Raw genomic sequence first — 21,608 nt, forward strand, 5'->3', positions numbered from 1 at the left:
TTTTCAGGTGGTCGTGAGACCAGGGAATTGGGTGCACTTTGAGACCTACAGCCAGTGGAAAGGAGATGTCTTGGGTTCACTTTGTTTTATTTCTCTCTTCCGCAACCCTGGCAATCACCACTTCTTGAGCGTAGCAAAGACAATGGAAGATCAACGGGCATCTGTGTCACTGGGTACCATTAATTTTTTATTGGAAGGGGAATCAGGCAAAACCCAGAAGTCACTCTACTTCTCTCCAGACCTCCGTAACCATCCCATAACTGACCCACTTACACTCAGGCGTATGTCCTTAGGGAGAAAGCAGCCAACATTCTCTGAGAAATAAAAGGATATCCTAGTCAAGATTTATTTCTTGACAGGATACAGATTTATTTCTAGACAGCTACTACATCTTTTCATCTATTTTTAAATTAATATAATTTCTAGCTTTGTGATATTATTTACACATAACAGATAAGTTTGAGGTGTACAATGTGGTGATTAGATACATCTTTTACCTACAATTTATGGGAAGGCAGTTACTGTATATCTTGGTTTTCCAAGGTACTTTCAATAGTTCAATAATTTTTTAAAATTAAGGCAATTCATTAAATCCATAATGACACATAATTTGCTTTTTATGTCTTGAATGTTTTATGTTATCTAAATACCAAGAGAAGTTATTAAACTTAGGACTCAAACCCATAGTGTAATAATTATATGCCAATTACTATGTTATAAAATTATGGATAACCGCATAGTATCAATATATAAAGAAAGTTTTTCTTTCTTTTTCTATCCTTACTTGAGGATTCCAGAGAAAGAGGAAGAGGGAGGGAGGGGGAGAGAGAGATTAATGGGAGAGAGAAACCAATTAGTTGCCTCCCATACAGGCTTGCACCAGAGATGGAACCTGTATCCTAGGTGTGTGCCCTGATGGGGGATCAAACCCACAATCTTTTGATGTACAGGACAACGCTCCAACTAACTGAGTCACCTGACCAGGGCTAGAAAATGTTTTGATACTAACTTCTAGTTCTTTCTCTCCCTGGACCTGAAAAAACCCTAAGGAAGTATGTCTTGTGTGGGTTTCTATTCTTCCATCATTTGTTTTGTTTATCTTTCATGTCTCTTGCAATGTTCTTGCTCTTTGCCAGCCTCTACCAGGTCGTAACTTCATAGTCTCAGATTTCTTATCATGGATTGCAGAGCAATCTACGTGTTTGTGGCAATTATTAACATTTTAAATCTCTTCATTACCTTTTGTTAAAATGTGCTATTAGCTGCTTATGACCATGGACCAGTTTCTTCGTTTTTGCTCCTCTACTTGCTTTTTTTCTAGTTTAAAGGCGTTAGTATAATTCATTCTGCTAGTGCTGATGGGCCAGAGGTTTCATACATTTCGACTTCTTTGTAGAGTAACTCTTCAGATTTGTAGTGGACGTATTGGTCTTTTTTTCCCTTTTCCTCTTTCACAGAATTCTGATTAGTTCCAGTATCTAGCTGCCCCCATGCCCATTTGCCTCAGGGGGCAGCCAGGTTGGGTGGAACCCCTCTGAGGTAATCCTTTTCTCTTGGTCAGAGGCTGATTCGGAATGGATGTGTGACTCTGGACAATAAGACATGAAGGAAAATCAGCCAAGGAGCTTCTGGAAAGTTTCCTCACTCTTCATGAGAATGCCTTACAAATTAGCGCACTCTCTTTATCCTCTGGATTTTTCTTGTGACACCTTTGACTGCTGGGGCTGTTTTGCAACTGCCCTGAGGATCAGCTATCACTAGGATAGCAGAGTGGTGAGACATGAAGAGTCTGGATCTTTGATGACAGAATTGAGCCTCTGAGCAAACTGATTTGAAGTCTGAAGTACTTCTGGTCCTGTTATATGAGAAAATAAATTTTTTTGCTCATTAAACCAGTTTGAGTCAGAGACTTTCTTATGTGCAAAAATCAACTGCATTAGATTTCTATTGCTTTTTACAATTAGCAGCTCAAAACAGCCTTCTCTTTTTTTAAATTTTTACTATTTTTTAAGGTTTTTAAAAATTTTATTATTGTTCAAGTACAGTTTTCTGTCTTATATTCCCAGCCCTGCCCCCCGCCCAGTGCTCCCCACCTCCCTCCCATTTCCACCCCCCACCTTAGTTATTGTCCATGTGTCCTTTATACTTGTTCCTGTGAATCCTTCCCCTTTTCCCCTGTGATTTTCTCCCCTCTCCCCTCTGGTCCCTGTCAGCCTGTTCCATATTTCAGTGTCTTTGGTCATATTTTGCTTGCTTGTTTGTTTTGTTGTTTAGGTTCCTCTTAAAGGTGAGATCATATGGTATTTGTCTTTTACCATCTGGCTTATTTCACTTAGCATAATGCTTCCCAGTTCCATCCATAATGTTGCAAAGGGTAGGAGCTCCTTCTTTCTTTCTGCTGCATAGAATTCCATTGTGTAAATATACCATAGTTTTTTGATCCATTCATTTACTGATGGGCACCTAGGTAGCTTCCAACTCTTGGCTATTGTAAATTGTGCTGCAATGAACATTGGTGTGCGTAGGTTCTTTTGGATTGGTATTTCAGGATTCTTAGGATATACTCCTAACAGTGGAATTGCTGGATCAAAAGGCATGTTCATTTTTAGTTTTCTGAGAAAATTCCTACTGTTTTCTATAGTGGTTGTACCAGTCTGCAATCCCACCAGCAGTGAACTAGGGTTCCCTTTTCACACAACCTCTCCAACATTTGTTATTTGTTGCTTTGTTTATGATGGCCATTCTGACCAGTGTAAAGTGGTATCTCATTGTGGTTTTAATTTGCATCTCTCTGAGAGCTAGCGATATTGAACATCTTCTCATGTGTCTCTGGATCCTCTGTATGTCCTCCTTGGAGAAGTGTCTGTTCAAGTCCTTTGCCCATGTTTTAATTGGGTTGCTTGTCTTCTTAGAGTGGAGTCGTGTGAGTACTTTGTATATTTTGGAGATTAAAACTTTGTCTGAGGTATCATTGGCAAATATGTTTTCCCAAACAGTTGCTTCTCTTTTTATCTTAATAAAAACAGCCTTCTCTTATTATCACAGTTTCTCTAGGTTGGAAGTCCAGACTCAGTTCTGCTTGGGGTCTCAAAAGGTTGAAATCAAGGTGTTGGCAGGGCCATGGTCTTTTATTATGGTTTGAATAGGGAAGGATCTGCTTCAAGGGTTCGTAGTTGTTGGTAGAATTCATGGCACCTTGATTCTTAGCCAGCACCAGAGTGTGGCTGCTTTGAGTCGCTGACATCCATACTCTCTTTTAAAGACTTCACCTGAATATGTCAGGCCCACCAGGGTAGTAATGCTTTTGATGAACTCAAAGTCAACTAATTAGGAATCAGGGATCTTAACTGCATCTGAAAATACCAATCACCTTTGCTGTGTGATCATGTGGGTGATATAACCTTTGCCATATTCTATTGTTAAAAGCAAGTCAAGAAGAGGGAGTTATACAAAGGTGTACACACTAAGGAGGCAGGAATCCTAAGGCCACTCTAGAGTGTATCCACTATAGACACTAACTATAGTGTTTCAGGGTTCAGGATGAAGACTGTTTCCCCACTGTGGAGAAATACCCTCATTTTTTTCCTAAGTAAAATTAAATTCCTCTCTTGTTCAGAGTTTATTGTTTAGCCATAGCATACTTACAAAGCTGTGAACAATTCTGAAATGCAGATAGGAACAAATGGTCTTAGAGTGCCACAAAGGGAACAACTAAGTAGATCATATCTCAAGAGAGACTTGCTTAAAGAGGGTCATATGAATTTGATCTTGATGGAAAAGGAGTTGTAAAGAAGTCAGGGAGGGACAAGTTAGACAGAAATAGGAGCAATTAGTCAACAGAGAGAAGGAAATTAATGAGGGTATGAATGCGCCCATGTGATCAGGTTGCTGGAAAGATAATGATAGATTAGGTTGGGGAAGAGATTGAGAGAGATTGTGCAAAACCTTTAGAGTATGCTAAATAAGTTGCACTTGTCCCTGACTCTAGAAAAGAGAAAGCCAAAGTCGGTAAAAAATATGGCAGTGTTCTGTGGAATTTTCGTGTACATCTGTGTAAGTAATGTGTATAACTGTACATTTTGTGGCTATATAGATAATGTGAGTTCTATTCTTTATTCAGCTTGCAGATAATGTTTGGTGTTTCTGTGGATGTCTAGACTCCTTGGAATTACTCTATTCAGTAGTATACCTAGCATATTTGACCCTGGGTGGGGCCCTTAGGATGAGATTGTGCCCTTGTAAGAGAGGCCAAAGGGCTTGTTGTCTGCAGGACTTGTGAGCACAGTGAGAGGCTACCATCGGCAAACCAGGAAGAAAGCCCTCACTGTGAATGGACCTCACACTTTCAGCCTCCAGAGTTGTGAGAAAATAAATTTTGATTTCTTGGGTCACTAATGGTATTTTGGTGTCGCAGCCCAAGCCAAGACACTGTTGCTGTGCTATCTTTGTTTATCTCAAACGTACTATTTAAACATAGGCCTATGGAGTACCCCAGGGGCTAGAGACAGGAAGGATGTAAGTTATCTGAAATGATTGCAGATGTTTGCAAACTTACTTTCCAAATGAATCGGAATAGCTCAAATTTGTGTTTGGGGCAATTGTATAACTGAGAATTCTTCAGTTAAATCCCATGTAGAATATGATGTTTACTAAAAGGTGTGTACTAAAGGTCTAACTTGAAGCTTAAATAAATTTTATTAAAACTCAAAAGTAACTAGAGAAATCATTTAAAACTTGGATTCTTGTTTTTTTTTGAGAAGTGTTTTATCATTAACATTGTTCAGAATTGCTGGCACATTGTGATAATTAAATGCTGACTGATTTTTAGACAGTTTTATTATTGGCTTTATATTCTCTACAGGCAATGCACACTCTCGTGATCTGTACCTGGGGTTGACCCCCTCCATCGACCCACCCTTGGTACCCTGCTGACTCCATGATCTTTTAGGCACTTGATAACCAATGGTCTAGCTTGGGAGACTAGGAAGATTTGGGGTCGACTTGATTTAAACATATTCGCCTGGAGGTGCCAGCCAGGTCCAGGTGGTACCATCTTACTAAGACTAAAAATGTGGATCTGGGGCTTGGGATGGAGATAAAGATTTTGGAGGAGTCTATGCATATGGTAGAGAAATCAAAATCAGAAGTGTGTTTTCACATACTTTTGGGATCAGGTGTATTTCTGTTTGTTTCAGAGGTGCCTCAAGCCAGGAAGGGATACTTCCGACAAACTCTCTTGTCTGTTTTCAGTTTGGTTCACAAGTATTTATTGAGCAACATACATGTGCCAGATGCCATGCCGAGTGCAGGAAGTATACACATGTGAGTGAGTTGGACGTAATTTACTGTGGGTGTGAAACTTGAATTTCAGCTTCTTTGTCCCATCTTATTCTTGAGTCAGGATTTATAGTGGACCATTTTTTGAAATGTCGATAAGCAAGAAGCTCATTTAATGCCAGGCCAGATTCTTTTTTCAGGAGACAAAGGTGGCACTGCTCTTCAGTGGGATAGCACACGCTCAATGCCTCATACTTTGGTTACCAGGAATGTATGCGGAGAGGTATGAGATTAGGGAAATGGAAATCATAAACTTTAGCATATTCGAAAATATTCAAGATTAGCTCAAAATGAGAAAAAATGTTTTAAAAAGGGAGCTTACTGCATAAAGGCACATGTGAGCAAGGGAGAAGGAGAATCCATCTCTGTGCCTCTGAGTTTACTGCAGTACTGAATGTGCTTATGTTTAGTAACTGTCTTCTGGTGTTCAAGAGTCTCAGAATGGTTTTTTATCCTCTCCCAAGGAGATTCTTTTTCACAGCTTTTCCACCCCCTCACTTGGGGACATTTTTTCATTGCTTTTAGAGAGAGAGGAAGGGAGAGAAAGTGACATCATGCAAGAAGCATTGATTGGTTGCCTTCTGCACGTGCCTGGATCCGTGATTGAACCCACAACCTGGGTACAGGCCCTGACCAGAAATGAAAGCACAGCCTTTCTGTTATGGGACCACGCTCCAACCAACTGAGCCACACTGGCCAGGGCAAGAGTCTTAGATTTTTTAAAAAGCAATAACTGGCGTAGATTCTTGGACATCCCCTATTCCTCTGAGAGTCACCCAAGTCCAGGGGCCTGGAATAATGGTCATCACTGTACCTTAGTGACTGCTCTGAGATCTGTGTTCACAGTGAACTTGTTAGAATACAATGCCACTGACTAAAAGACTATCTTTCATATTTACAAAGATATCACTATTGTCTGAAAGATTTTTTCCAGCCTTGGTGTTAGATTTGCATTAATCCTTCCTGGGAATAATGGTGTGAATCTGAGTTGCCAGAGTGAGTAAGGTGAGCATAAAAGAAACAGCCTTGACTCTGGCACTACTGAATACTTCGTGGAACTTTTTGCTTGGGGCACACACCCACCCGCCCTGCCCACACACTCCCTGTCTCCGGTTAGCTGCCTCCGCAGCCACTCCCTCCAAACCTCTTTGTCCCGAGCCTTAGAGTTTCCTGGTAGCAACCAAAGAGTTGTTTCCTGCCTTCTTTTTCTCAGAGAAATACAATTTAAGCTTTGATAAAAGATGAGGAAGAAGCAATGAAGTATGGGAGAGAGCTAGGTTGGGAACTGTGTGTAGAGTGGGCCAGGACTGGACCTGGTGGTACGTGCCCAGAGGCAAAGCCGAGCATGAGTTCAGGTGTTAGTGCTGTGGCGGGGCCTAGCACAGTGCGGGATGGGGTGGGGGGGCGGTGGGCCGCGGGGGCGGTAGGCGCTTCCTAATTGTTGGTTAAATGCAAAGTAACGTTTAGTGTGTTTTTATACCATATTTTACAAAGTACTTTTGTTGCCTCACAATCAGAACATGTAAAATAAAATATAAACAAGATCAAAGACTTAGAACCAGGGAAAATACAAGTAAGAATAAACGAGATACCGTATTCAATAAGTGATTAATTTCATTCCCTTTTGTTAGTTTTATTTTTTTAGATTATTTGTTTATTTTTAGAGCAAGGGACATGGAGAGAGAAAGAGAGGGAGAGAAACATCCATCAAGTGGCCCTTAGTCAAGCCAGGACCTGGCCCACAACCCAGGCATGTGCTCTGATTGGAAATCCAATCAGCGACCTTTAGGTTTGCAGGCCAACCCTCAATCCACTGAGCCACACCAGTCTGGGCATCCTTTTGTTAGTTTTAAAGTTGACTTCACTAAGATATATTTTACTCTGTAATTTCTTTTTTGCCTTTTTATTTTTAAACAATTATCAATTCACAGAAAGTTTCAAAAATAGTATGGAGAGGTCCATGTGTCCTTCCAGGGTCCCCCCATGGTTACACATTTTATGACTATTGTGTGCAGTTATCAAAACTCTTCAGAAAATTGATGTCGATATAATGTGTGTGTATAGTTCTATACCACTTCATTTCATTTGTAGATTCGGGCAGCTCCCACCACAATCAAGATACAGCACTGTTCCATTGTCACAAAGATCTCCTTTTGTTACCTCTTTACAGTCAGACCCGCCTCTGGCCTCCCACCATCTCTCATCCCTGGCAACACCACTAACTAATCTGTTTCCCATCACTGAAATTTTGTCAGATCGAGAATGTTATGTAAGTGGAATCATACAGCGTGTGACTTTTCTCTAACCTTTTCAGATTGGCATTTTTTTTTTTAACTTAGCATAAGGCACTTGAGATCCATCCAAAATGCTGTGTGTTTCAATATTTCAATCCTATTTATTGCTGATTAGCATTCCATGCAATAGAAGTACCACAGTTTATTGAACTGTTTGCTCATCGAAGGACGTTCTGGTTGTTTCCAGATTTTGCCTGTTTCAAGTAAAGCTGCTATGAACATTCACGTGCAGGTTCTTGTGTAGATATACATTTTCACTTCTCTGGGATAAATGCCTGGGAGTGCGATTGCTGGGTTGAATGTGAGTTGGATGTTTTGCTGTGGAAGAAACTGCCAAACCAAGACCGTCTTTTGCATTTGCACAAGCTGTGTGAAAGGCGTCCTGCTGCTCCACCTCCTCAGCAGCATTGGGCATTGCCACTGTTTTTAATTTTAGCTGTTTTAATAGGTACATGATTAGGCCTCATTTTAATCTCAATGTGCATTTCTCTAATGACTAATGATGTCGAACATCTTTTCTGTCATTGGTTTCTAATCTTTCTTCAAAGACTCCTTTCCCCTGAACCATGACAACAAACTGAGTCCCCAGGCTAGTGTTCACGCTTGGTCTTAACTAGGATCTTTCCTCCCTTTGCTCTCTGTGGCAGGATGCTATTTTTGGTAAAGGTCTCTGTGTTCCCCGATGCTCTAGCATTGCTGGGATGAGCCCTAATAAGGCTGCGCATGACAGTATTTTCTGAATAGAAAGAAACCCTGTGTTAGGAGATACTGCCTCCAGGTGACAAAAACGTTATGGTGAAGGTGTTTGCTCCTTCATGTCCTGAATCCATTCTCTCTAGATCCTGACTGTCAACTGGATTTTATACTTTTCACCTTAGGGAACAGATTAGTCTCGGTCAGAAGCTCTGTAATGTAACACTTAGGAGTTAGGCTCTGTGTCAGACCCATATGGATTTTAATTTTGATTGTACCACTTCTGAATTCTGTGACCTTGGACAGTTATTTAAACTAAGTATTAGTTTTCTCATATACAAGATGAGGCTAATAGTGGGAATTGCCTTATAGAGGTTTTGTGAAGGTTATCTGTGTTTCAGTTATCTATTGCTGGGTTTCCTGTTATCCTAAAGCTTAATGGTTTCAAGCAAGAATCATTCCTCATGCTTCTGTGGGTTGATTGGTGCTATAGACTGAATGTATTTTTCCAAAAACTCATAGGTTGAAACCTAACCCACAATGTGATGGTCGTAGGAGGTAGGGACTTTGGGAGATGATTAGGTCATGATAGTTGAGGCCTCATGAGTGGGATAAGTGCTCTTATAAAAGACCCCTGGAGAGCTGCCCTGTCCCTCCCAGCATATGAGGACGCAAGGAGGAGGCATCCCTCTAGGATCTAGGAAGCAGGCTCTCACCAAACCGAATCTACCAGTGACTTGATTTTGGACTTCCCAGCCTCCAGAACTGTAATGTCTCTTTTGCCTTTATTTTTTTTAATGATATTTTATGGATTATGCTATTATAGTTGTCCTGATTTACTGCCTTTTCCCTCCTCCACCCGGCACTCCGACTCCCTCAGGCAATCCCCACCATTATTCGTGTCCGTGGGTCATGCGTGTAAGTTCTTTGGTTACTTCATTTCCTATGCTGTACTTTACATCTCTATGGCTATTCTGTAACTACCTATTTTTACTTCTTTTTTTTATTTTTAAGAGGCTTATTTCACTTTATTTTCCTTGTATAAAATTTTGTGGTGGCCACAGGAGCCTGAGTCCTTTGCACAGACACTCCGGGGAGGGTCTTTACAAGATAGTCAGTGAATTCCTGCAGGGAGACTTGGTGAACACAGTCTCCTGCCAGAGGTCAAGGGTGAGAGAGCTGTAGGTCTCAGAGATGGAATTGAAGGTGGCCTTGGCGAAGTTGCCCAGAGTAGCAGTGCAGCCCCTGGCTGAGGTAGGGTGGTCATCAATTCCAGCCATCATCTTCAGTTTTTGGGCACAGGGGCCGAGGTGATGCCAGTGCCCTAGGGTGCAGGGATGAGGCACACCAGTACAGGGACACAGCACCCATTCACCTTCCAAGGGACTGTGGGGCTTGCCAATCTCGTTTCTTCAGTAGCCTTGCCGCACAGGGACAATGGAGAGCTTGGCCAGGATGGTGGCCCCACTGGTGGCAGTCGCTACTTCCTCTGAGCATTAACACCCAGATCTATGTGTCCATTGTAGTCCCCAAAGGCAACAAATGCCTTGAACTGGGTCTTCTGGCTCACACGTGTCTGCCTTTGTGTGGGCATAATCTTCAGAACCTTGTTCTTGAGGGCTGCCCCCAGGAAAAAGCCAAGGATCTCAGATTCCTGATGGGCAGAGAAAAGAGATAGATCTCCTCCAGGGACTTGATCTTCATGTCCTTGACCAGGCGGCCCAGTGTGGTGACAGGGATCCACTCCTTGTCCTTGGCCTTGCCTCTGCGAGCTATATGGCCTCCACCATGACCGTGACAGTGATGTTGGCCCAGATGCTGCTGCCAAATCATCCACAGAAGCCGCTGTGGCCTCCCATTCCAGGACTCCTGGGGCCTCCTGCATAACTGTTGTCAGAAGCCATTTAGTGTTTCCTGGGAAAAAATGTCTATTTGTACTTCTTAATCCCTTCACCGTCTCCTTTATCTTCCCCCTAATCCAGCCTATGCCCTACTACATACATCCTGTTCTCCCTTCAGCCTCAGTTTAGGTACCACTTCTGCAGAGAGGCCTTTTCTGACTCCCAGGCTTGTGGTTGCTCCCCTGTTTTGCATCCTGTAGTGCTTGAAATGAATTTAGTGTTTCTATTCATGGTCAGACTATAGGTGCCAAGAAGACACAGTAAGGGTGTCTCTGTTGTGCATCACTGTATCCTCAGGGCTGGTGTAGCATTTCAGGGCTGGCATTGAGCATCATAGGTGCTCAATACATGTTTATTAGTGAAAAAACAACAGCAATGCTGTTCTGGATACCAGAAACCAGTATCGCAGTGCTCTTTCCGACGGTTTCCCTCCTTCCTAGACTTTTAGTTCCTGAATACACTGTAGTGAACTCTGTCAATGCTCTGCCCAGATCCTCTTGGACTCCTCAGTAAAACATTTCTGTGCGCTTTTTAATGGCCAGCACCTGCAACTCTCTTAGGAGGTTTGTCCTTGGGCTGTTAGAACCTGCCTCCCCCAACCAGTATATTTAGGTTGTACAATGTAATAATTTGATATATGTATACATTGTTTTTTTAATTATTGATTTTAGAGAGAGAGGAGGGAGAGATAGAAGGGGTCAGGGGAGAGAGAGAGAGAGAACAAATCATCAATTTGTTGTTCCACTTATGCATTTATTGGTTGCTTTCTTGTATGTGCCCTGACCAGAAATCCAACCCACAACCTTGGCCTATTGAGGTGATACTCTAACCAAATGAATACGCTGGGAGATGATTACCACAGTCACGTTAATGAACCCATCCATCAACACACAAAGTTAACTTTTATTTTTGTAGTAACACTTAAGATTTACTTTATTAGCAAATTTCAAGTATGTAATAGAGTGCTGTTACTATAGTCATCAAGCTGTACATTATTATATCCCCAGAACTTACTCATCTTATAAGTGAAAGTTTGTACCCTCTTACCGACCTCTTCCCGTCTCCAGCCCCCAACCCCCCGGCAACCACTGTTCTTGGGTTCTGAGTTCAACATTTTTTAGATTCCACATGTAAGTGAGATCACATAGTATTTGCCTTTCTGTGTCTGGCTTATTTCACTTAGTGTAACTTCTGGGTTTATAGCCAAAGGAAATGGAGTCAGTATTGGAACTGCTTTGCTCAGGCAAAGACAAAAGTAAATGACCCAGAGTTTACATTCCTCCTGCACCAACCCTCCCAGGCCTCAGCCTCTGCAGAAGTATGAAAGCCCAGCTCCTCTGGCTCCAGTCGAGATAAACTCTAAACTCTGAGCAGTGACCTACATTCCAAAGGTCCCCTGCAGGGTACAGCTGGGGCCCAGACTCGATGCGTGTGAGACTGCACCCTTTCTTGGCTTTCTCTCCTCCCAGCCCTGCTTCCCTAGCTCCCTTACTAGTTTCTTTTGGGAGCATTTTCTTTCCTTCTTTTTAAAGTAAGAACTCAGAAAATATGGCTGCCATGAGCCATTAAAAAATTTAATGTTTTAATTGAGATATGATTGATGTGTACTATTAGTTTTAGATGTACACCATAATGATTTTTTAAATTGAGGTACAATTGACATATAGCATTATATAGGTTTCAGGTGTACAATATAATGGTTTGATATTTGTATACATTGCAAAATGATCACCAACACAAGTTTAGTTTAGATCAATCACACAGTTACAAAATTTTTTCTTGTGATGAGAACTTGTAATGTCTATTCTCTTGCAACTTTCAAATATATAATATAGTATTACTAACCATAATCTGCCATGCTGTGCCTTACATCCTCATGACTTAAATTAGAATTTTTAAATTAATTTTTATCCAAGGACTTTTTTTCATTGCTTTAAGAGAGGAAGGCATAGAGGAAGGAAGAGAGAGAACATCAGTGCGAGAAAGAAGCATTGATTGGTTGTCCCCTTCCCTCCCTTACCCGTATGGACTGGGGATTGTATGCACCTGGATCTGGTATTGAACCCCCCCAATCTGGGTGTGTGCCCTGACCAGGAGTCAGACCTCAACCTTTCTGTTGCAGGATGACGCTCCAACCAACTGAACCACATGGTCCAGGGCTCCTCACGACTTATATATTTCATAGCTGGAAGTTGGTACCTTTTGACCACCCTTACACATTTCCCTGCCTCCACCCAACAGACTGGCAACCATCCATCCGTTTTCTGTATCTATGCATTCAGTTTTTTTAGATTGTATTTATAAGTGAGATCATACAGTATCTGTCTTTGACTTATTTCACTTAGCATAATGTCCTCAAGGTGCATCCACGTTGTGCACATGGCAAGATTTCTTTCTCTTCATGGCTTCATAATATTCCGTGCCATACACACTGCATTTTGTTTATCCATTCATCTGTTGATGGATACATAGGTTGTTTCTGTATCTTGGGTATTGTAAGTAATGCTGCCATGAACATGGGGTGCAGGTATCTTTTTGGAGTATTGATTTGATTACTTCAGATAAATACCCAGAAGTGGAATTGCTGAATCATATGATAGTTCTATTTTTAATTTTCTGCAGGATCTCTACACTGTTTTCCATAATAGTTACATAAATTTACATTTCCACCAACAGTTCTCAGTGTTTCCTTTTCTCCACATCCTCGCCGACACTCGGGGAGAATTTTCTGAGTAAATCACGCACAAACTGATCTGTGTCTCGAGTACTTGACCCGAGACCCACAACAAGCTTACTTCTGACTCGGCACTTGACCTCGCTTTGGCTTATTTCCTTCATTTGAGTTTCTTTGTTAATGCCTCAGAGAGCCCTTCCTGAATTCCCGATGTAAAATTGGACCGCTCCTCCTTATCTGTACTGCTGCATTGCCTGCCATCTCAGTGACTTATTTTATCTTTCTTTCATAGCACCAAGGACTCTCTGAATTATATACTCACCTTTCTGTTTACTTACTGTTTCCCTGGCATCTGCTTCATGAGGGCAGGGACCTGGCCTCCTGCTCCTGCCGCTCTAGAGCAGAGCAGAGCACCTAGAAGCATTCAATTAAAGTCAGTTACATGGATGATTACACTTTCGTACGGGAAGGAAATGTAGTAGTGGAAACTTTGGGTCAAAAGAATAAAATAAAATTTCATGATTAAAACATATTTTCCTGAACAGTGTTTTAAAACTATTCATATTTTTGTTACCTTTTTCATTTTGCAACTGTCTGATATAAATATTTTATTTTTTAAGATTTTTGTTTGTTTATTTATTTATTTATTTGAGAGCGAGGGGATGGGAGGGAGAATGAGAGGGAGAGAAACATCAATGTGAGAGAGGAACATTGGTTGGTTGCCTCTTGCACACCCCCCAACTGGGTATCAGGCCTGCAATGTAGGCATGTGCCCTAACTGGGAATCGAACCAGTGCCCTAACTGGGAATCGAACCAGTGACTTACTGTTTTGTGAGATGGTGCTCAACTGACTGAGCCATGCCAGTCAGGGGAGAAATAAATATTTTAATTAGTGTTGCATTGTGTCTCTGTAGTACTCCCAAAGGCTAGCTAGTGTCATTTTCAAGTTCTTCCAGAGAACTCTACACCATTTTAGCTGATACAAATGAAAATAATTTGCAGTGGGAAGAACATGGAATGGTAGTTACAGTATCTGTTTTCTGCAAACTAGTACTGTAGCCTTGACCTTCCTGTAAAATGACTGGATTGGGCTGAATCAGTAGTTCTGAAACTTTTTTTGTGGCTCCAGGTAGATAAAAAAATTTGCTGGCCCAGCCTGACAGATTTTAATTTAGGAGGTGTGGGGCGGGCCTCAGAATTTGCATTTTCCCAAAAGCGCACCAGGTGACTTACAAACAGCCTGTAGACTTTTAGAAAACTGGTCAGGATGTTCATTTATTACGTTAATTTTCCACAAACTTGTACTGAGCATAGTATCTGCCCTGTATTCTAGAGTATGGGGATATAGCCATGAACACAATAAATCAATTTATACTCTGCTGGAGCTTCATTCAAAAGTTGTATGTGTGTGTTTGTCGTCATAGGAGACACAAAACCCATATGTCTATAATGTCAGATGGTGCTAAGTGCTAAAGAGAAAACTGAAGTGAGGATGGGGTACAAAGAGTGCTAAGCAAGGTGGAAGTGGTAATTGGACTTGTAATTAGGTAAGACTCATTGAGATGGTAACATAACTTGTAATTAGGTAAGACTCATTGAGATGGTAACATGTGAGGAGAGACCGAGTGAGCATGGAGCTCTATGGGAGAAGAGGGAGTACAAAAGACTCTGAGGAGGAGGCCTGCCAGGCATGCTGGAGGATGGGCAACCAGTGGAGTGAAGGGGGGAGAGTAACGGGAAATGTGAGGAGGACCCTCAGAACCAGATCACAAAGAGCTTTATAGGTCGCTTTGTAGTATTAGGTTTTACTCTGAGCAGTAGTCATGGAGGACTTTGAGTGTAGAAGAGATAGTTTGTTCTACTCTTTTTTTTTTAAAGATTTTATTTATTTATGTCTTTAGAGGGGAAGGAGAGAGGGAGAGAAACATCAATGTATGGTTGCCTTTTGTGCGTCCTCTGCTGGTAGTTAGCCTGCAAGGAACCTGCCTGCAACCCAGGCATGTGCCCTGACTGGGAATCGAACCGCGATCATCTGGCTTGCAGGCCCGCGCTCAATCCACTGAGCTATGCCAGCCAGGGCTAGTTTGTTCTACTCTTTAGAAGATTCTCTTCACAAAGAGTAGAAACAGGTGTGTGCTAAGTGCTTTCTACATGTTAGCTAATTTAATTCTCGTAACGAAGAGATTTAGCATTCTCTTACCTATCGGCTGTCTGAGTATGTGAAAAATAAAAATAAAAAAAGTTCCACTATTAGGAGTATATCCTAAGAACCCTGAAGCACCAATCCAAAAGAACCTGTGCACCCCGATGTTCATAGCACAATTTACAATAGCCAAGAGTTGGAAGCAACCTAGATGGCCATAGGTAAATGACTGGATCAAAGAACTATGGCACATTTACACAGTGGAATACTATGCTGCAGAGAGGAAGAGGGAGTTTCTACCTTTTGCAACATCATGGATGGAACTGGAGAGCATTATGTTGAGCGAAACAAGCCAGGCGGTGAAAGACAAATACCATATGATATCACCGTTAACAGGAATCTAAACAACACAACAAACAAGCAAGCAAAATATGACCAATGACACTCAAATATGGAACAGGCTGACAGGGACCAGAAGGGAGAGGGGAGAGAATCCCAGGGGAAAAGGGGATGGACTCACATGAACAAGTATAAAGGACACATAGACAATAACTAAAGTGGGGGGCAGAAATGGGAGGGAGGTGGGGAGCACTTGGCAGGGGCAGAGCTGGGAATATAAGACAGAAAACTGTACTTGAACAAGAATTAAAAGAAAAAAAAGCTTTTAATTTAGTTCTTTGTCCTTGTTGCTACTACTCTTTATATGAGTTATTTATTCTGAGCAGTTTATAATTTCCTGATCTTTTTAAGGCAGGGCTGTGGCAGGACAGGAGGTAGGAGGGTCACTTTTTTCCTGACATTTCCTTCCTTGCGGTGGGCATGCATTTACTCCACACTGTAAGATGGGCAATGTTGCACCACATCCAATGGGTGAATTTGGGAGAAAGGGGATGCGTGTCTCCTTCCTGCTCACAGGCAGCATTCTTTCTTCCCTGTTCCTCTGGGCACTAAGTTTCGTAAGGACAGGCTCCCACGTGGAAAGGTCTACGGTGATTCAGCACTGCTTGTACCTGGCTTGGTCTCATTTGGGGGTCAGCATTGAAGGTGTAATTTAGCTCTGATACACTATAAAACATGCTCTCATCAGCTTTATTAATAACAAAAGTGATGTTTGACTTCTAACCACCTTATTTACTGGTAACAAGGTAGAAAAGGGGTGTAATTTTGGGGTCATCTCAAACCCTTGCAGTATTCTTTGCAGCATTTCCCTTAGTTCTTAGAATAGTGTTAGTATAGTTTTATTCCAGGTTTTTATTAGGTAAAAGAACATTGTTGGCTGGTAATTCACAAAAGTTACAGTAGGTGGCAGACATACTCTATGAAAATTAACCTCCATAGCAGCTCTAAGCAAGCTACTTTTTTAGAAACCAGATTGTCTTTGTTTAAGCTGAACTAACAAAGTAGCATAGTTCAGGTGCCTTAAAAATTATTTAATTTTAGAAAGAGGGGAAGGGCGGGAGAAAGAGAGGGAGAGAAACACCAGTGTGTGGTTGCCTGTTATGTTGGCTCACAACCCAGGCACATGCCCTGACTGGGAATCAAATTGGCAACCCTTTGGTTCACAAGCTGGCACTCAATCAACTGAGTCACACTAGCCAGGACATCTAGGTGACTTTTATTTATTTATTTATTTTTTAAAATTTAATTCTTGTTCAAGTACAGTTTTCTGTCTTATTCCCAGCCCTGCCCCCCCCAGTGCTCCCCACCTCCCTCCCATTTCCACCCCCCATCTTAGTTATTGTCCATGTGTCCTTTATACTTGTTCATGTGAGTCCATCCCCTTTTCCCCTGTGACTCTCTCCCCTCTCCCTTCTGGACCCTGTCAGCCCATTCTGTATTTCAGTGTCTTTGGTCACATTTTGCTTGCTTGTTTGTTTTGTTGCATCTAGGTGACTTTTAAACAACAGAAATTTACTTCTCATGGTTGTGGGAGCTGGAAGTCCAAGACCAGGATTGAATTCCTGTGAGTGCCCTTTTCTGGGTTGCACTCTGCTGACTTCTTATATATCTTCTTATGGTGGAAAGAGAGAGAGCTCTCTTGGGCCTCTTCTTATAAAAGGCACTAATCCTATTCCTGAGGGCTCCACCTGAATGACCTCATTAGCTTTTAAAGTGTCCACCACCTCCAAATACCATCGTGTTGGGATTAGGATTTCAATATCTGAGTTTTAGGGGTACACAATTATTTCATACACACAGATCCGTTAGGCAAATCATCTAGTTTAGGCTACATTCTGTGGCATTGCGTCATGCTGAGGTCATAAATCATTTGTGTAGGTCATTCTGTATGTGTTGGTCTCCCTTTGGGCAGGGAAGAGTGGGCAGTGCTGAGCTTGGGGTGTTAGTAAAAATCATAATCAAAACAAGAAACAGTTATTAAGCTCTTAGTAAGGGCCAGGAGGACGCTAAGCCCTTACATGTGTTATCTAAATTAATACAACAGTCCTACTATGTGGGAATGATTATTATGCTTGCTTTGCAGATGAGGCATCTGAGGCCTAGAGAATTTAGGAAAGGTGTTCAAATATGCCAGCTAGTAAGTCGGGGTTTCCCAGACACAGGCACTGAACTGCTGCGCTCAGTTGCCTCAGTGGGCATGAACTTGGTGCAATTAAAGGAACTGAAGGATGAAAGCAAGACTCGGGGGAGATGTGAAAATGGCATTTAGGGGTTCGAGGGGCTGCCATGTGAAAGCAGACTCACTCTGCAGCTCCAGAGACTAGAACCCGAGCCAGTGGGCAGGCAGTTCCCTCACAGAGGTAGATTATACCTCATCACAAGGAAGGTTTAAAGCAGCCGTAGAATGGGAGCAGTTGGTGAAATAGTGAGCATATGTGCTTAGAGAAAGATTCTAGCTCTTTTGACTGATTTGTGAAGTTCTCAGTATAACATATTGTTAAAAAAAAAAAAGCCATGCTGATTGCCTGGCACTGATGTTCAATTTGGATTCACACCCTGGCACTGCCGGTTGCCAGCCTGTGAACTGCAGCATCACCACTAGGTGGGGCTGATGGGACAGACTTGGCACCCAGACACCAAATGTGACACTGGACAAATTGCTTACCTTGTTTGTGACTCAGCTTCTTCACCTGTAAATAGGGATAGTTATGGGATTTATCTAATAGAATTGTGAGAATTTTAGAAGTTGATTAAAGTGGCCTCTAGTAAGTTTATAGCAAACATGAGCTATTGTTTTTTCATCCGGGCTTATCACTGTTATGGACTATTTTGTGTTCCCCCAAATCCATTTGTTGATGTGATGTGATGATATCAGGAGGTAGGGCCTGTGGGAGGTGGTCAGGTCATGAAGGCGGGACCCTCATGAGCGACACTAGTGCCCCTGTAAAGGGGGCTCTGGAGAGCTCTGATTCTTTTTGTCATGTGAGTGCACAGCAAGACGATGGCCATCTATGAACCAGGGACTGTGATCTCACCGGATACATCTGCTGGCGACTTAATCTTGGATTTACAGCCACCAGATCTGTGAGAAATGTTTGTTGTTTAAGCCAACCAGTCTGTGGTAATGTGTTATAGCAGCCAGAACTAAGACAATCACTTGTAAAATAAAAGGTTTGTTTTCATAGTTCGAAGTCAACATTATTTCTTGTAATTTAAAAATAAATCCTGCTGGTTCTGTCTCAGGGTTGGCAGTCTTTGAATATTATTAAAAGATGTCAAAGGCACTGATTAAGAGTAAATTTTATTTTTTGAAACAGTCAAAAGTTATTCAGAGACCAGTCTTTCAGATAAGAAAAGTCATTAAATTGGGTTTTTGGTGTGTGGCGGGATAATTTTGGAAGTGTGTATTACTTTGTATATTTTGCCATGTATTTATTTCTACTCCTCCAATTCAAGGGCATAGCCAGTCCCTTTAGAAATACCTTGCTTCAGATATTTTTTGAAGGATATTAATATAAATTTTGATGTCACTAAGTCTTCTTTGCTTCTAATAGGGTATTATCTCCACCTAGTATAATTTATGCCCTGCAGGGGCAAGAAAGAGAAAGAAAGAGACTAGGAAGGGAATAAAAGTCACTGGGACTTGTGCTTGTTAGAAACTTGGGCTCCAGGCTCAGGGACTCCCAGCCTTGCCTAAGACTCCAGTGCTCCCAGTGAGCCCAGAAGAGGTGGCATGCTGTACTGGCAGGGGCCACAGTCTGTTGGGAAGACAGATCTCTTAGCAGTCTGGATAGATGGCCGAAAAACTGTCTCACACTTCAGCGCTGAAAGATCCCAGGATGTGGATACAACTTGGGAATCGGGAACCCAAATAATGGATGGCATAGCATTTCTCGAGCAGCCTCATGACTGGGGCTCCAAGTCACATTTAAGGTAATTAAAAGAAATGAAGGCAACACACTATTTCTTGTATCCATCATTTTTGGACTTAGAGTCATACCTGTTACACAGTCATATTTATTCTTCCAGCTTTAATGTGTTATGAGTCTGTGAGTGACCCACATTTTCTGAACAGTGCTGTCCAGTGTCCCTGGAATAAGCATAACATTTCCTAGGTTGCTATTTGAAGGTCAGTGACCTTTTGCCTATATAGATTATTATTTTAAAAATTGAGATATACTTGATATAATGACTTTATTGGCTACTAATAGATAAAAACTATTTTATTACTTTAATTATTTTTAATTCCTTTGTCTGTCACAGAGATTCTTGTGAAGAGCCTAAAATTAGCTTTGAGATCTTACAATACCTCCGTGTCTACTTCTCACAGATATATGTGAGATTAATATATTATAAGGCAATTAGCTTGGCCAAGATCATACTGGTATAAGAGTAATAACAATAATAGTGTTGATTATTATTATGGTAAAATAATTGAAAATGATAGAGACACATAAAAAGGCTACATAAAGTCGAAGGAACAGTATTTTTGGATTTGTTATTATAATTTAACTTAATAATATCAAATTAACAAGTTAAGATATCCTACTAAACATCTCAATTCCACAAGTACTTTTATAGAACTTACTCTATGTGCCATGTGCCTTTCTAAGCACTTTGCTAATATTAGCTCGTTTCAGACACATAACACTCTTATTAGGTAGACTTTAGTATGTTCTCTAAAGATGAGGAAATTGAGGCATAGAGAGTTGAAGTAACTTGTTTAGTGTTATGTAACTAGTGAAGGAGTCAGGACTTAAACCAAGGCAGGTTAACTCTAGAGTCTAAGCTTTTAACCAATACACTGCCCTGCCTTTCTATAACAGGGTCTAACGAGCATCTTGGATCCTCCTTTTAGGAGAGAAATAGGAAGGTATGGGTGATCTGTGACATAGGAAGGAACAGCTCCTTCACTCCTTCATTTGTTCATTTTTTAAATTTGGTTCCTAGGCTTAATTTGTTTGGTATTCGGGCTCAATTGCCATGCCAGAGAGTTTATGAAGTCAACTTGACTTTGTCACTAAACTTCCCAGTTTAGTGCTTGGGTATTGAATCTTTCCATCAACTCTGCAGCCAATTCATGGCTTTATTGGTATTATTGAGATGATTTCCTTCATCATGTAAGAGGCAAAGCAATATTCCTGTTCACGAATTTACCACGCAGTGAGCACCTGTCTTCATCTTTAGTCTCCAGAGAATATCCTGTAAGATCACTTACTAAACATCTCAATTGTTCTGTTATCTAACCAAGGCTGGGACAATCACACCAACAAAAAGCTACTTTGCTACAAATTAAAATTGCTCCCATTGATACAAGTATCTAAGTGTACACAGACTCTAGAACCTTCTCATTTTCTTCTGGTTTGATGCTTATTTGTGGCTGATCATTTATCTGTAGGTAATGTAGAGTACAACAGAAGTTCTTAAGAGCATAATGTTGTGTAAGTCTCAAGTTCCTAATTGAGGTACTTGTTCTTTTTGAAGTCATTTGGCTACAAAGAGGGAGGTTTGATGTATCATGGAGACTCAGAGTCTCCTGGTACTCTCAAAGCAGGAAATGAGGGGAAGACAGTTCTGGATGGGGGCTGGGAGAAGGGGAACCAGTAAAGCTTACTATTGTCAGACAGGGGGTCTTGGGTCTGTTCTCTCCTAGACAGTTTATTTTCTGTGAGTGTGTATCAGGTTGACAGGAACTGTTTGTGATTGCCAGGTTAGTCTCTATCATGCTAAGCAGATAGGTCACACATTGTACCTATTTCTGGCAGCCAGGGTCCTGTCTCATCTCAGACACAGGGGGAATTTACTACCCCCCCTTCTTTTTTTTAAATAAGTCTCTTTAACATTTCATATGATAATGGTTTGGTGATGATGAACTCCTTTAGTTGTTTCTTATCTGGGAAGCTCTTTATCTGCCCTTTATTATGTAATGGTATTCTTTGCTGGGTACAGCAATCTTGTCTGTAGGTTCCTGCTTTTCATGACTTTGAATGTGTCTTGCCAATCCCTTCTAGCTTGCAAAGTTTCTTTAGAGAAATCAGCTGACAGTCTTATGGGAGTTCCCCTGTAGGTAACTAACTTCTTTTCTTTTGCTTCTTTTAAGATTCTCTATTTATCTTTAACTTTGGTATTTTAATTATGATGTATCTTGGAGTGGGCCTCTTTGCAT

The 21,608-nt window shown here is 41.3% G+C and overlaps 1 pseudogene; it reads right to left on the minus strand.

Moving 5' to 3' along the window:
• Positions 1 to 9,330: 9,330 nt before the first annotated feature.
• LOC118993544 (40S ribosomal protein S2-like) lies at positions 9,331 to 10,067 on the minus strand (annotated as a pseudogene).
• Between the last annotated feature and the right edge of the window lie 11,541 nt (positions 10,068 to 21,608).

This window comes from Sturnira hondurensis, unplaced genomic scaffold (genome assembly GCF_014824575.4).
Source record: "Sturnira hondurensis isolate 20B ecotype Veracruz unplaced genomic scaffold, ASM1482457v3 Scaffold0008782, whole genome shotgun sequence".
NCBI lineage: Eukaryota > Metazoa > Chordata > Mammalia > Chiroptera > Phyllostomidae > Sturnira > Sturnira hondurensis.